The 14,948-nt window shown below is 37.1% G+C and overlaps 1 long non-coding RNA gene across 1 annotated transcript; it reads right to left on the bottom strand.

Annotated features, from left to right (window-relative positions):
- Positions 1-875: 875 nt before the first annotated feature.
- LOC120526890 lies at positions 876-14,583 on the bottom strand. The gene is made up of 3 exons (XR_005633219.1): positions 14,520-14,583; positions 5,720-5,901; positions 876-1,320 (listed from the first exon to the last, which is right to left on the bottom strand). It is a non-coding gene; the product is annotated as an uncharacterized LOC120526890 (long non-coding RNA).
- Between the last annotated feature and the right edge of the window lie 365 nt (positions 14,584-14,948).

Raw genomic sequence — 14,948 nt, forward strand, 5'->3', positions numbered from 1 at the left:
GCTCTCTGTGTAATACCCCAATAGGCACCCTGACGTCACCACTCCTGAGACCTCACCCTAGCTATTTAAAAGAGATTGATTGATTTGAGTTGTTAGTACTGCAAATATTGTTTATTTCTAGCATAGGAACTACTGGGTTTTGCTCTGTTTAATAAGTTTCAGCTTTTGATTGCATGTTTGAACTTGATTGCATAGGATTGCATTTTAGCCAGCTTCTTTTAACTCTTTTTCAGCCTTAGGTTATTTTGGTCATTTTAGAGGCCTCATGCCCTGTTTGTTATGTTCAGGATTCCATTTTAATTTATAACACTAATGAGTGCTAAGAAAAAGACACAATGCTAAAAAAGGGATGTTGAAAAAGCATACAAAATTTAAAAACATAGAAAAAACAACGTAAAACCTACTCAAGGAAACAACTGCAAAACAGCACGAAACATATAAAAATGGAGACATCAGTATGACTGAGAGTGGCTTTTATTAGTTAATTTAGAAGTTATCCACCCTGTGTTTTGTGATGTTGCGCACTGATACACAACAAAGTAAATAATAGAAGATCATCATCCAAACAAAGCAAAGCTGAAAAATGAACAAACTACAGTATATGAGAAAATGCAGACCACCAGTGTTCAATCATCCATAGAACCTGGCACTCCACATGTATTTGCCCATCCTCCTTTGTTCTTAATAGCACCTCAGAGCAGCCCCAGGCACAAGGCTTTCCTCAATCACTTAAATGTAGCAAATAAACAAGTTGAGATACTCAATTCATAGTATTATTTTAATTTAATCAACATCAACATAAACCAAACAGTTGAGCACATACTGTACAGTATGGTACCATTGGAGTACAGATTTTGGGAACTATGTTTGAAAAACAAAATAGAATAATAAACACAGCAGCATAGTGTGTATCCTTTCAGTGGTGTTCCATATATGATTTGCAAAACCCCCTCATAGATAATGCATTGCTACATTATTCACTACTGTTGTTTTTTAAAAACTCCATTGCTTTTAAGTTAAGTAAAATATCTGCTTATTTGTTTCATCATTTAGTATTTCACACTATGTGAAATCCAAAAAGATCTACACATGGTTGAAGCTTCAAACATTTGTAGGGTCTTGTAAAAATAAGAACTGTCAGTTTGGCTTATCCATCATTTGCACAACAGATCCCTCCTCTTCTTGTTAGAGAGCATTTAGACTGCAGCACCATATTTAGCAGAGATTTTCTTAGGTCAAATACTCATTGATGTCCAAAGTTTCACATTTTGCGTGGTTCACACAGCTCTATGAATAACATTAAATACTGGCTGCATGTACCTGTAGGTGAAAGTAAAAATAAATCAGGAAGACAGCTGAAAGAACCTTGGAGTAAGAGTCTAGTAAATGTGACAAGGGACCTAAAATTGGGACACCTTTGAAAAATAAAGAGAAGCTGTGAGCAGCAAAGATAAACCCAAAGCCAGCAATCACAGATATTAGAGGACATTTTATCTGATATCCTGAGCTATTTAAATATTGTGTGTTTTTATTTTGTGTAGTTTACCATTATTCCCTTAGTTTTTGTCATTAAAGGCTGCATAAAAAGTATACAAGGCTGTTTAAGACATAACCAGCATAGTTTCACAGTAGTTAATATTTTTTTCTTAAATATATAGAATGTTGAGTTCCCCACTACCTGCATGTTAATTTGCAATTCTAAATTGGTTATGTAAAAGTTTGCATGACTGTGTGAGCAGACCCAGTGATGGACTGGGACATGTTACAGTTTTGCTTTCAAGCTTGCATGTAAAGCTGTTGGGATTGGTTCAAGACCTAAATTTCATTAAGGTGATATCAGAATGTTTTGTTTAAAGAATCACATTATTGTAAATATGAGACTAAGATGCTAAAGAGGTGGGGTACATGAGAAAAAATTGTGTTCAGACAATTTCTGTAAGAAAAAGTAGTGTTTTTTGTGACACAGCACATGCTTGCTGTGGTGCCATCCTTTTATTCTGGTTCACTGGAAAATGTCACCCAAAATTGACATCATGACTGGCCCTGGCACTGGGAAGGAAAAAAGAAACTTTGTTAGTGTCTGCAATAAAACGTGTCTTTTACACACCTTGATAATACAGCGCATGCCATATACCATGTATTCTGTAGTTTACCTTTCTGTAGTTTTTCTTTTTCTTTTTTTTTTTGTCCTTCATGTATCCCAACAAAAATGTATACTGCTCATACCGTACCTTGGCAAGAAGAGAAACCTGGAGACACCTCTCACACCAAACCCTCACACTCAAGTCACAAGGGTTGATTTTGAATCACAAATTACCCTAATAAGCTTGTCTTTGAGAAAGTGGAAGGAAAACTGAAGTAGACAGAGGAAACGAACACAGACAGTGAGAGAGGCAATGACTGGATGACTCGACAGGATTTGAAACTAAACTACCAAACTAGCTTAAGCTAACTATACAGTATACTGTGTAGTTTGAAACACAATGGCTAGCTTTATAAATCAATCTAAGTAGTATTCAACGCACATTTCTCTTGAAGTTATGGCAGATGCATTTGAAACAGAAATAAAACTGACTTTAATTGCATTACATGTTTCATTTCTGGTTCCTACAAACACTGTACATATGCTTTACTGTGTATGGCAGACTCAGTTGCAAAGACAGAACACAAGTGAACAAAGCTGAGACAAGAGTCCTGGGAAAGTCAATGAAGCATTTCCCAGATGAAGACCTAGTATAATTTCTCAGGTTAGATTATGTGTGAGCAATGATGGAAAAATGCCAGATAAGCCACAGCAAATATCACGAAATACCACAATGCACTCACATATGATGTTTTTACATTAATGTCAGAGAAATAATTATAATGGACAAAGTTGATTATTTGAATCATTTTATTGTATTCTATGGATAGCTATTTGAAAATTGCATGGTAATTAGAATGATTTTATAAAGAAGATGATATTTGAAGCCAGTGAACATCCGATGCAGCCAAGAGCTGTCTTTTTCATCAACGCTATTTTCCACCAGCTAAGGAAGCCATACTTTTAGGTGTTAGTTAAGCAAAAATGAAATGGGGGACATGAAACACTCATATGGGAAACTAAGCTTTGTGCATCTTTTAGTAACCATAAAAATAAATGACTATATGTGTTCAAATCCTTGCTGCTTCGTATTCACATTTTTTTGTTTTTCTGATTCTGAACCATTATTTTGTTTATGTTTGAAATGGGTTAAGGCAATTTTAATACTTACTTAAATAAAATAAATAAACAGAACAAGTATAGAAGATGGCATTCAACTATTGTTCTTCCCTAATGTATTTACTTTTCCTGGAGCGAGTCCTTCATCAATTACCATTGCAATGTTATGTAAGAGCAAGCAAAATTCCTAGTTAATTCCTGGCATGGTTAAGCCTGGGAACTGTTTCAGGTTGTTTGTATGAAATGGGGTAATGGCTACCATGTAGAAGTAGCCCCTTCTCTGCCATTTTTACTTGTATAGTAATTAGTAGTGATGAGTAAACCTAGCTGAATTTACTTTGCCTTGAATTTGGAAATGTTCAGGAACTTCAATGAACTAATTGAAATGCATTGATATCAAAGGGTATGGAGAAACAGAACTAGTTTTAAATGGAGTATAATTTTGCAATGGTCTTTTAAATCTCCCTGATGGCTATGAAAATGGCTGCCAACTATGCTGGACCTACTACTGTGGCCAAAAGTGTGACCTGAGTGGTGAGGAAGCAGTGCTAAACACTGCTATGTCATGCCTCCCTGAGATGAAAGTAACTGAAATAAGCAGTAAAGCTTCTTGCAGACAGAAAGCATGAATTCACTAAGGATTAGCCCCCGCATATTCAATAGTAGGCATTCACCTCTCTTGAACAGTTTGTTTTTTTTTTATGCAAAACAGGCACAAGGGTTCTTTACTCCTTCCATTTTGCATCAAGTACATGGCACTTTGGGAAATACTGTTAAAGAAAGAGGCTTACTTATTACACACAGGTCACATACAAATCCATACAAAAACACAATAACATTTAAGAAAAAATACTCCGACACATTTCCTGTTTGCTTCTGCATGTGCATTTTGTGTTAAAATGTAATCACAATTTTTCTGCTTATTTTTAGCCCGCTCCTAGGATCAGCATTATACACTTGGGGGGCCTGTCCCATCCAGTATTGACTGCTACACGTCATGCTGGCCTTGCAATCATGGTACACTGGGAAGAAAAAAATTAAGTTTATCTAGGACCACCGCAAAGCAAATCTCCAGGAAAGTATTTGGCGAACAAGATCTCCTGCAAACACAATATATTCGCTATGAAAAATGCTTGGTGAATATTTCCATTCAACACTATCAATCAATCAATCAACATTTATTTATATAGCACATATTCATACAAAAAAAATGTAGCTCAAAGTGCTTTACAAAATGAATAGAGAAATAGAAGACACAATTAAAGATAAACATAAGTCAACATTAATTAACATAGAATAAGAGTAAGGTCCGATGGCCAGGGTGGACAGAAAAAACAAAAAAAACTCCAAAGGCTGGAGAAAAAAATAAAATCTGTAGGGGTTCCAGACCAAGAGACCGTCCAGTCCCCTCTGGGCAACACTAGTAACTTGCAATCAATAATAAATCAAATATATTTAAAAAATGAGTGGTTGTACATTTCAAAAGTTATCATTCTTTTCCATTCTGATGTATACTAAATAATATGTTTGCCATTTTACTGATGCCAACGTAGCCAACACTTTGTGGATTTGACCTTGTTTGCCTCAGACGTGGGGTGGTACTTATGCAAGTTTCTTTTTGGGTAGATAGCTTTTTAGTGATCAGAGAATTGGGTGCAAAGCAGTTACTGATCTTGGGTGGGATATTATTTTGTCATACGGCACATTAACACAAGTTCCAATTTGGAGTCACCAGTCAATATAACAGCACTGTGAATTGTGGGAGTAAACCCATGGAAAATTCATTTAAATGTCAATGCAGAAGGCCCCTGTAATCTGACTGCTGCAATACAGCATCACTCTTTCTATATACAATCCTTCACATACACTCACACATTTCATTTTTACCATTAAAATAAAATATTAACTTGTCATAATGCTGGATTTCAAGATGACAGCAGGCAGTCACCATTTCCACAAGTCTTCTGTGCCTTTTCTTCTTGTGTATCTGCAGGGCTTAGTTCAAGTTGCAGATTGAATGTCAGAATATGAGGAAAACATTCTCTCAAACAGCTAAAAGCAAGTCCCTTATTTACACTTCACTGCAATGCTATAACACGTTATCTATGTGATGGTTATTACTTATTATTAAGATTCAATTGCCAAAGATTAAAATTCATGGAAGAATGCAGATGTGCAAGGCCCTGTGCAAAACGGATTTAGAAAATACTGTAAACTCTCAGTATTCTTTATCCAGTATATTAATGATTTTAAGAGCAGTTTTCTTAACCATTCACGGGTATTGGATACACATAGCATGCCAGTTTATACAGTCATGTAACAAATGTAATGAAATAAAATGAATGAAAATCTGGTGCATCAAGGATTCTGTTAGGCTCAAAACCATAACAACCTCAATATTAGTGAAATCTATGAGCCCATAACCCTCATTATCTAAAAACATTTCAGGCTGAGCAGGGTTGCTGTGACCTCTTGGAATATTCTGAAAGAAAGGATTTTATCCATGGGTTGGCTTACCTGGCAGATATTTTTCACCATACGAATGAGATAAATGCTTCCATTCCGTGAAGTCACCATTATGGATGCAAATGAAATATTATATTTTTTCTTGGCTAAGTTACCAATATGGAAGAAGAGAATAGAGGCCGACATTCTTGCAAACTTTCCAATCTTGGAGGAAGTGATTTACCAAGATGGAGCTGAAATACAAAATTCTCTGTCATTTGGTTGTTTTTTTTTTGGGATATCTGTAAACACTTGGAAACATTACAGAAGTCTTTTAAAGGTTATTTCTATCCTGATAGCATGTAAATTGAAACATGGATCTGCATTCCTTTTTTTTCTGATATAAATTGAATTGAAAATGTTGACCAAATATAAACTCATTATAGGACAAAAACTTACTACAATTTGAGTTTAACTGATGTTCCATGAGAAAAGCCTATCCTCATCTTGTAAAGCAAGCTATGGAAACTTTGATTCCATTGAAACAATTTATCATTACGAACTGGAATTTTCAATATTTGTGACAATGAAAACACAATTTCAATATAACTGGTTTCCTATGTAATTTTATTTTACACATTTAAAAACATTATTCACAGAAGGGGTCTGTGGCCTTCACCTGACTGGCAAAGGGGTCCATGGAACAAAAAAGGTTAACAAACCCCAGGGGCCTCATGTATAAATGTTGTGTATGCACAAAAATGTTGCTTACGCCTGTTTCAGCACCCAACGTCAAAGCGGTGCTACTGCTCCTGTATTGTTTCCCTTTATTTTTTAGATTCCCATCGCTGACGCGGCTTTATCAAATACAATGAAATTAACTGCATATCGTTTATTAGTTTAAGGCATGGAAAAAGATGATCCGCTGTGGCAACCCCTAACGGGGGCAGCCAGAAGAAGATTGTGATTGACCCGTACCCATATAATAGAGCACAGAATGGCCAAACTAGCTGCTTTAGCATTGTTACTGTCAGCGCACCACTCAGAGTACAGTAATCCCTCCTCGATCGCGGGGGTTGCGTTCCAGACCCCCCCGCGATAGGTGAAAATCCGCGAAGTATAAACCATATGTTTCTATGGTTATTTTTATATATTTTAAGCACTTATAAACTCTCCCACACTGTTTATAAATATTCCCCACAGAGTTATACAGCATAATCCCTTTGTATTCTCTTAGATATTAGGTAAGATTCATTGAAATTATGTATATAAACACACTGTTTATATACAGTAAAACCTAAATATTATTTTAAAGATATTGAGTGTCTCTGATATCACATGTTACAGCCATTACGATAGACATGCCACCAGCAATAAATACGTACAATGCAACAAAAATAGTATACAGTAAATGTGTGTGTACAGTGACACTAAACGTACGTACATGTACTAAGTACTGTAAGTAGAAAATTAATTATGGTTACTCACCAGCAATGACACGATGACTTGTCCGATAACAATGAGTTTTATTTTACTGCACAACAAAGGAGAGCAAACAGCCCTTAAAGGAGCCACTTCAGGCGATTGTGTAGCACTACCGTTGTTCTTCTTCTGGCAGTCTTCAATCCAAATCCCTAAAGCAGATTCCATCCAGACTACTGCCTTATTACATCCACTTACAACTTGTTTTGCACCCTGGTTAAAAGGACACTGCGGCCGTAGATCTCATATTCCTTTCCTACTTTTTAAATAAAAAGAATCGTAGCCGTCAACAAATCCAAAACGTTTACCTTTTCGGCAATCGTTAACATCTTCCGTTTGCTTGGGCACGGCTCCTGAAGCAGTAGCAGATCGTTTTGGAGCCATAATGAAGGGCTTGACTATGCACAAAGATAAACAAAAAAGAGCACAACTCTTTACACAGCGAAACACGTTGATGCTGAATGAGCGAGACGAGACTTCCTGGTTAACACTACATTCAGCAAGCAGGAACTTAACTGCGTGCTCTGATTGGTTAGCTTCTCAGTCAGGAGAACTTAACTGCGTGCTCTGATTGGTTAGCTTCTCAGTCATCCGCCAATAGCGTCCCTTGTATGAAATCAACTGGGCAAACCAACTGAGGAAGCATGTACAGGAAGTAAAAAGACACATTGTCCGCAGAACCCGCGAAGCAGTGAAAAATCCGCGTTATATATTTAGTTATGCTTTCATATAAAATCCGCGATAGAGCGAAACCACGAAAGTCAAAGCGCGATATAGCGAGGGATTACTGTATTTAACCGACTGTATCTGAGTGTGGAATCACAGCTGTACAGCAGCTGATCAGATTATGAGGATAGAACATCTAGCACATGCTGTCTCAGCCATGCGCACAGTCTATTTGAATTTCACCTATATAGTATGGCAAACGCTTGAGAGCCTTTCCTGTCTGGACCTTCCGCTTCAAAAACAGTTTCATCCCAAGAGCTCTAAATGCACTCAATCAGTCCATCAAGTGTTCCTGGTAGAATTGTTTATACTTATAAGTACAATCACCTCACTGTAAACTTGCTCTACAGTTATAATATTGCACAACCTGAGCTACTTTATAAAGTGCGTATTTACATATGCTGGCGACTGTCTTCTAAATCGATTTAGATTTCCAAGCGCTATCTTCTTGGAGTTCTTGATATCATTTTTAAGATGAAATAGAGTAAGGCATGTTTATTAAATTATACAGATAAGTTTTAAATTACATTAATTAGACATGTGAGGACACGGGTGACAGGACTAACAACGAGCTGGTGCCCTGTTCAGGGATTGTTCCTACCCCACACTGTATGCTTGCTGGGGCTGATGACACCATGGATAGATAAATGGATGGAATAATTAAACATGTTCTTCGAAGGTATTTCAGTGTTCCATAAATGTTTTGAAGAATCGGCGTTCTAAGCTTAAGGAAGGCTTGGCATCTATTACAGAGCTGATCGTGTAGCATTTGGTTACTTGGAGAAAGAAAAGAAAGGACAGAAAATGGGGTTTAGTATGTTTGAGGGAGATAGTACTGCTGCAATAAATTATTTCATCAAAGATTGTGCACAGGCGCAGCAAGCATCTTGTGGGAAGCAGGAACAATCTCTGGACAGGGCGCAAGCTCATCACTAATACTGCACCACTGTGTACCCATGTTTAAAACATGCTTTAATTCCTATCATTATGAAAATGATCTGAAGTATACATCTCAGTATTTAAATTATTCAGAGAGCTGTAATATCACGAATATAATGGATTCTGTGTTCTGTCGGCAGAAGAGAAAGCCCATTTAAGAAGTAAGCAGTGATTCACACACATAGACTACATAGAAGAACATATACTGTACAATACAAAGCATTTAACGTGCCACTTTAGTTAGGATGTCTTTGAGAAACTAGTAAATGAAACAATTTAAGATGAAGTTTATGATATTCTACTTTAATGAAAAAATAAACTATGTGATTAAAGTGGAATTTTTGAGATTAAAGTCGACATTTGGACTTTTTTTTAACTGTGTCCCTATTTTGTTTTTCTTTTCTCTGTATCCTAATAAGCTTTCATATGACACTCAGATGGTGGGCTACAACTCGCCTTTTTACGGCGATATTGATATCTGACAGCTTCTTTTTTATTTCGGGCACTTTGCGACTTTGTGAACTTGAACTTTCGAGTTTCCCTGCCACTCTGTTACTCGATCAACTTCCTTTTGTTGTTTATATCATTGCTTAAACCAACAAATAGTATGTTTTTCCTTGCCTCCACTTAGTAATCCCTGAAATTCTTCTTTTTCCCCCCATACTTTTGCCATTGTCTTTTCACAGAACGCAAAACATAAGGGGTTATTTATATTGATTTGCATATTCAAAGAGGCGTCATTCTGGGAGGAGTCTGGGAGAGGCAGCAGACGAGTGTTACATTTCACGCAGACTGGGATTAATGAAGCTAAAGAATGTGGAAGTTGGCGTACACATAGATTTATGCATCTGGATTTTTTTGTGTGTACGGACATTTCCACTTTTATACATGCCATGTTTTAGTGTGAATTCTACGCACTGCGTTATGCATGAGGCCTCAGGTCTGGAGAAAATCTCAAACAGATGAGTGCAGAAAGTGAAACCTTCACACAGACACTAGCCTGAACTGCGAGTGAAGTGAAGAAAGAAAGACGAAATTTAAGGATACTCTCTGAAAGTATTAATAAAATGACACAAATGTCTAAAACACAAGTCTGACTTACATAATGAAGCCTACCAGCAGTTTTCTGGGATGGGTCACTGATTCTATATTTGAATCCAGTGATGAAGAACATTGGTTGTGAGCTGGCAGTTAACAGTATATGGCAGTCAGTCAATTCCCAACATTTGTTTGTAGAAAAAGTGCCAGTTTTTCCATTGTGTTTTTCTTTATAAAATCTGCAATTAATGTTTTCTCCAAAAATGTTTATGAATTACTTATACAATGGATTCAGAAAGTATTCAGACCCCTTCACTTTCTGCACAATTTGTGTTGTAGATTGAAATTTAAATTGATAAATTGCTATTTGTGCTCTACAAGCTACACTCTATAACTCTTACTGACAAAGTGAAAATGTATCAGTAAGGTTTGCAAATGAATTAAAAAAAAAAAAAAAACGTTTGCTGTGGTACTACAAATTACGGTCAGGGTGATCCTGTTTGCTTTTAATTATCTTTGAGATGGGCCTAGTTCATCTGTGGCTGATTGAATTGATTGGACAAATTTTATTAAGACCCACAGCTGTGTATATAAGGTCCCACAACTCACACTGCATGCCCAGACAAAAAACAAACCATGAAGTTCAAGAAACGTTCAATAAAATTGTGCTTAGGCAAAGATCAGGGTAAAGGTATAGAGCCATTTCTAAAATTTTGAATGTTCCCAGGAGCAGAGTGGTATCAATAACTATGAAATGGAAGATGTGTGGAACCACCAGAACTCTTCCTAGAGCTAGCCATCTGGCCAAACTTAGTAACTGGGCAAGAAGGGCTTGGTCAGTGAAGTAACCAAGAACAAAAGGTCACTCTAACCCAGCTTCAGTTCTCTGCTGAGATGGGAGAACCGGTTGGGAAAGACAACCATCCCGGCAGCACTCAATCATCATACGTTGAAGGTAGAGTGGCTATACAGAAGCCATTCTTGACTAAAAGATACATTAATAGACTCTGAAAGGAAAATGATTCTGTGGTCTAATGAAACAAAAATTTAAATCTTTTGGCACAACTGCAAACACTATGTGTGGTAAAGACCTGGAACCACTAGTCACCTGTCTGATACCATCCTCGCAGTAAAGCATAGTGGTGGCAGCTTCATGCTATGGTAGTGCATCTTAGCAACAGGGATGGGAGACAAGTCAGAATTGACGGAAGGATAAATGCAGCCAAATACTAAGATGTCCTTGAAGAAAACCTTCCCCTTTGCACATCGGACCACAGACTAGACCAGTGGTTCCCCTTTCAGTGTAACAATGACCCAGCCAAGATAATGCTGGAGTGGCTTCAGGACAAGTCTCTGACTTTCCCACAATTGCCTAGGAAAGGCTCAAACTTAAACCTAATAGAAAGTCTCTGGGGAGACTTAAAGATGGCAGTTTACAGATGCTTGCCATCCAATGTATGTGGATTCTAATCTAACAGGATCTGCCTAGAAGAAAGGAGTAAACTGCCCCAATCCAGGTGTGTGAAGCTTGTAGAGACTTACCCAATAATGCTTGGAGCTGGAATTTCTTCCAAAGGGCTGTCTACAAAGTACTGAATTGAGGGTGTGAATACTTATGTGACTGAGAGATTTCAGTTTTTCATTTTTAATAAATTTACAAATATTTCTGGAATCATGTTTTCACTTTGTTATGGGTTATTAAGTGTCAGTTAATTTACAAAAATGGCAAATTATCCATTGCAAATTAAATTTACAATAGAATAAAGGATACTGAAAACAAAGAGGTCTGAATATCTTCTGATTGCAGTTTATTTTCACAATCTTCACTCAATAGACAATAAACTGCAAGAGCAAATAGGGAGAAAAACAGCAATGCAGCCATAGTCAAGGGAAGTGCTGAGAGCATGCCTGTCTATCGTTTGAAACACTATGCCACTTTACATCCCAGCAAAAAGCACTGTTTATGAAGTGATATGTTCACTTTTAACTGCAAATTGTCAAGCACCAAATATCCATAAGCCCTGCGCAGTGCCCTGAACAGTAATCTGCTTCTCACAATATGAATGTGCCTACAGTTTTAGTAGTTTCCTGTTGAAGTTTCAACCCACTGCTAACTTGCCAGTCATCCAAACCCCCCATACAGCACCAGCCCACACCACTAACATAAATGGTGGTATAAGTTTACATTAACCCAGTGTGATAAAGACGCTATACGAGTGCTCAACATCACACAGACAGATGCAGGAGGCACACTGATAAAACAAATACATTTTTTATTTTCTCCCCCGTTCCCAAAGGCATAACACAGTCCCAATAAGCACAATACAAAACCCAAGACTTCTTCTCTTTATCTCCGCCACTAATCTCCAGCAAGCTTTGTCTCCCTCCTCCCGATTCTGACTCCCGAAGTGGTGGCTGCTGGCTCCTTTTATAGCCCAACTGGAAGTGCTCCAGGTTTTTGATGAGCCATTTCTGGCTGCACTTTCGGGTGTGGCAGAAGAATCGCCCACACAGGCTCAGGAATCACTGCAGCACCCCTTGGCTGCACAACCCAGATCCCAACAGGGTTGTAGAAAACTCCTTCTCCCATGGAGCCCTGAGGGAATCCAAGGCACCACAGCCACCCAGGGGGACTGCCATCTAGCGTCCCAGGGGAGGTACTGTCCTAACCAGGCTTGCTCCCGTGGCCCAATTAGTGAAGAGGCCTCCCGGCCGGACAAGGACCCCGGCCCTCTGTGACACCAGTTAATTCTCTCCTGCAGCCTCCCCCTCACATAAATAATAATTTGGCACGATTTTAGCCTGTTAAATTGTATTGTCTCATAAACATATACAGTATATATATATTTGTATTCATATTAAATAATTATTTTAACTAAGCACCTTGTGGTGATTCATGCTGTTAAAAACTGATTGATCTAATAAGCTATTAATTTTTATTGGGCAGTACATGCATGTGATGACTTTATTATATTTTTTTATTGTATTATTATCAGAAAGTAAAAAAATGTATATATATATATATATATATACAAGGGATGAATGTAGTCCAAATAGTTATGCAGATTAGCAATTAAATGCAGACAAGCAATGTTTGACTTTGTGCACAGTGTCATAGAGCATGGATTACTCTGCAATAATAATGGACTGTATTGTAACTGCACCCTGCCAAAACAGGATTTTTTTTTTCATGTGAAGTGGCTTTTACAAAGAAAATGACATGTTTCTGTGAAATATTTTTTTTGTTTTCCCTACCAATATTTATGTTCCAAGAGGTTATGAGTGGATGTAAGTGGCCACACATTCCGAGTCCTCTATATTTTTCATCTGCTTCAATAATTTTAGGGGACAGGGAAAAAAAAAGAGTGCAATTTGAAAAATATGTATTTTTTAAAACTAAAATAAAGACTCGGCCATATTTAATAATGTTCTGCCCTGTCTGGTGAGGTTGCTAATGTAATAAATGGTGTCCGATTCACATCAAGATCAGTTACAGATAATGCACTGCTAGCTTTGAAGAGGTAAAAGCACACTAATCATGTTTTGGGCATAAGGGCACTGTTTGGAGCGTTGTACCCATTTATTACACAATGCTACACCACAGACTACTTACTGATCACAAAGGCAAATGATTCATGGAAAGAAAACTAACATCTCAGAAGTACTGGTGGGGGCGGGAGGGGGTCGGGAAACACGATAAAACTTTATTTTGTTGCAGTCTCAGAATATGCAAGTCAGCATTCTTTTTGCAGCCGTACAAATTATTAAAGTCACCTTAAGCAAGGGTAAGCTACTTTTTCAACAACAATGTTAAGGTTAATTGAATATAGTGATAGATGAAGCAGGTCTTAGAGGTAACTAATTATTAGCTGAAGCATTAACTAGAGCCCCTTACCATTAATTGCTGTCTACTGCTACCTTACCAATGTGCAGCGACTCATTAGACAACAAACTGTAAAGCTCAAAATAATGAGGACATTAGTCCAAAAGTATTGTATACTTTTTTTTATTCATTACACCCGGAACAAGTACAAATTGTTTTAAAAGTATTGTATACTTTTTTTTTATTCATTACACCTGGAACAACTACAAATTGTTTTAAAACTGAAAAAGTCAACTTATGCATCATAATATCTAAAACTTAACACTTAAATTAAAAGGGATGCCAAGGGAAAAAAAAAAAAAACTATTAATGTGACAAAAATTATGACCACATGAAAAGATCTTTGGAGCAAAATTAGTTTACCTCATTTGACATGGAAATTACAGATGACTCAAGGCCATTATTTCTTAGTCTTTTCAGTTGACTTGCTACTGCTTTCCACGCTTCAACAAATACTGCATGTGTCACCTTTCCACTATCAAATGAATCATTAGCTACTGTCTTCATGGATTTGGAAATTTTTTCACTATTCCTATAATTTCCTGAAATCCATCTTTTTTTAAAAAAGATTGATTAATTGTTTCTGAAATAGCTGTGTTTGTCACTTGCATTAATATTTACTAATGTGCTGTGCTACGTACGAACATTGCGTATCCCTGTTATTCAGTGCTGCATGTATTCACATTTCTTCATGCTTCGGCAGAGAGGTTTAGGCTTTAAGAACACTCATGCTTTTCTCTACAAGATTAAAGATACTTCAGAGAATAACTTTGTACATGATGATATATTTGAGATAATACATACCTCTCTCTTCAGCACCCGGAAAAGTGTGTACTTTGGTTCAATTCTCCCAAGCATCTTAATGTCTTCTGCCACTAAGGTTACTGAGTGATTCATTTAGCAGAAAATTCTGGGTTGCAGATATGCTATGTAAATGAAGACTTACTGCGTTTACCAAATAGCCACTATGCTGTCAACGCTCTATAATAAAATGTCTGTTTTTAAACCTACCTTCCTGAATCCTCCAGAAGAATAATTCTTGCAGCAGTAGCTCAGACCTGAGGCATGCTGCCAACAAATAACAGCCAAGGAGAAATCAGAAGACACTCTAATATGCAATGTATTGACATAATTAGAAAGGGGTTAGTACGAGAAAAAAAAATGGAACATCTGTATTGCCATTAGAAATGAGTTAAAATATAGGTATGAAACATTATTTTTATCAGTGGTCAC

This window comes from Polypterus senegalus, chromosome 3, assembly GCF_016835505.1.
Source record: "Polypterus senegalus isolate Bchr_013 chromosome 3, ASM1683550v1, whole genome shotgun sequence".
Classification (NCBI taxonomy): Eukaryota; Metazoa; Chordata; class Cladistia; order Polypteriformes; family Polypteridae; genus Polypterus; species Polypterus senegalus.